Source organism: Camelina sativa, chromosome 7, assembly GCF_000633955.1.
Source record: "Camelina sativa cultivar DH55 chromosome 7, Cs, whole genome shotgun sequence".
Taxonomy (NCBI): domain Eukaryota; kingdom Viridiplantae; phylum Streptophyta; class Magnoliopsida; order Brassicales; family Brassicaceae; genus Camelina; species Camelina sativa.
Genome location: NC_025691.1, coordinates 8,056,516 through 8,058,499, shown reverse-complemented (window position 1 = coordinate 8,058,499; position 1,984 = coordinate 8,056,516). Strand labels below are relative to the sequence as shown.

Below are 1,984 nucleotides of genomic sequence, written 5' to 3'. Positions count from 1 at the left end.
AAAACCTGTAAAAGTATAATATCAAGGCCACAAAAACGCGCCGAAGCAATTGCCGGATTCTCGAGTCGCACCACAAGGTAACACAACTTAACCATATATTTGCCCGACTTAGTGAAATGCCAGCGTAATACATCTGGTTTGGAGCAATCACCCAAAGGTAAGACAGAAATCAAAGATACATCCTCGGGTGTAAGGGAGCATTAACACGTTTTTGTTGTTAAGAAAAATTAGAAATATATATATATATATAAAAAAAGAGAAAAAAGAACGAATCTAAAAGCTTTCTTTCTGTCTTTTTAACCAATCACGGAACTGAGCACATTTCTCTCTTAAATTTAACAATTCTCGAAGGTTCAACTTCGGTATTCATGAAAAAAACCATCACAAAACTATCCTGGATTTAAAATTCTTCTTTCTCTAAACTTAGAATTATTCCTCACAAAGTTCCTTGGTCAATAGTATTATTAACCCTCACCTAGTCATCCTCACAACTAAAAGAGTTTATAAATATATTCTCTCTTATTCGATGGAGGTTGCCAAAGATAACTTAGTTACGCATTGAGTAGGAAAGATTTGACCTAGTTAAACCCTATATATAATACACATGTTGCTAATTAAATCTGATGCTAACTAAGAATATATGTTTTTGTAACTCAAAGGTCAACTCTCTTTTATAAATAAAAACTCTATATAGTTAGCTAAGTTACAACTTGGTCAATAAGTTTAGTTTTTTGTATATATAGTTCCCAAAGCAATTCTTCTACAAGGCCTCTGAAACCCTCAAAAACATATCAAGAAAAATATGGGTTCAGGAAAAACTAGGGATAATCCGATTAACCATCGGTGAGACACCCAAGTCATAATCATCCGTTACGGGTCTTCAAATCCCAAGAAAAAGATCAGATCATTTGCTCCGGATGCGAACATGAGCTAATTGGGCAAGCTTTCAAGTGCGCAAAGTCAGAGTGCGATTACTTCTTGCACAAATCATGTTTCGACCTTCACTGTGAGACTCAACACAAGTCTCACCCGAATCACCCTTTGGCATTGCTCTATTCTCCACCGAATGGTCTATCTACTTACACGTGTGATACATGCGGTGACTACGGATCTGCTTTCACTTACCATTGCTCGGAGTGCAAGTACCATATATTCACGTGGGATGTGCGTTTGTTCCCGAGAACGTGGAGCGTGACGATCACGAACATCCACTCACTCTACTTTACAATACACCTTGCAAAGGTCGTGAAGACGGTATGATGTTCATATGTGATGTTTGCGAAGAAGATATGTCGGAGAATCTTTGGGTGTATTATTGCAAAGAATGTGACTATGGGACGCATGTACATTCATGCGCGGCATATGAAGATATTGAACCAAAGAAGGGAGAAGCAAAAGAAGAAGGAGAATCAAGCTCATCGACTTCACATATAAAGTCATTGATGGAGGCTGAGAAAGAGATGAGAGAGATGGCGATAATACATCAACTACAGTTAGATGCTATATTGACGCAGCAGGTAGCTATGTTGGTTCATGGGAACCAAGAAGAAAATATTATTGGTGAATTATGGATGTTGGTATGAGAAAGATAACGATCAACTTCACAACCACAAAACTTTGTTTTAATTTCTCTCTTTTGTGAATTTTGTTTACGAAATAAAACCAAATATATGTGTTATATAATATTTGTAAGGTTTGCAATATATATATTTTTCATGTGGCTTGTTGTAATGTACTTTGTTACGAAATAAAGTAGTCATATAATTTTGCTGTTTGATTTCTATTCGAGAGTCGACCAAAAATTAATATTATAATATTTTTTAAAAACTTGTATATATAACATGAAAAACGGTAACTTACTTGCTTTCCAAAAACAGTCTGAAATACAACAATATCATGTTTATTTTTATTTTTACTAGGTATTAAGCCCCCGCCATATAAAGGGAACTTGTTTTAATAAAATATTTATCACAAAATTTATTTA

At 35.0% G+C, this 1,984-nt stretch overlaps 1 pseudogene; it reads left to right on the top strand.

The window, feature by feature from the left end:
• On the top strand, positions 803 to 1,564 carry LOC104704427 (annotated as a pseudogene).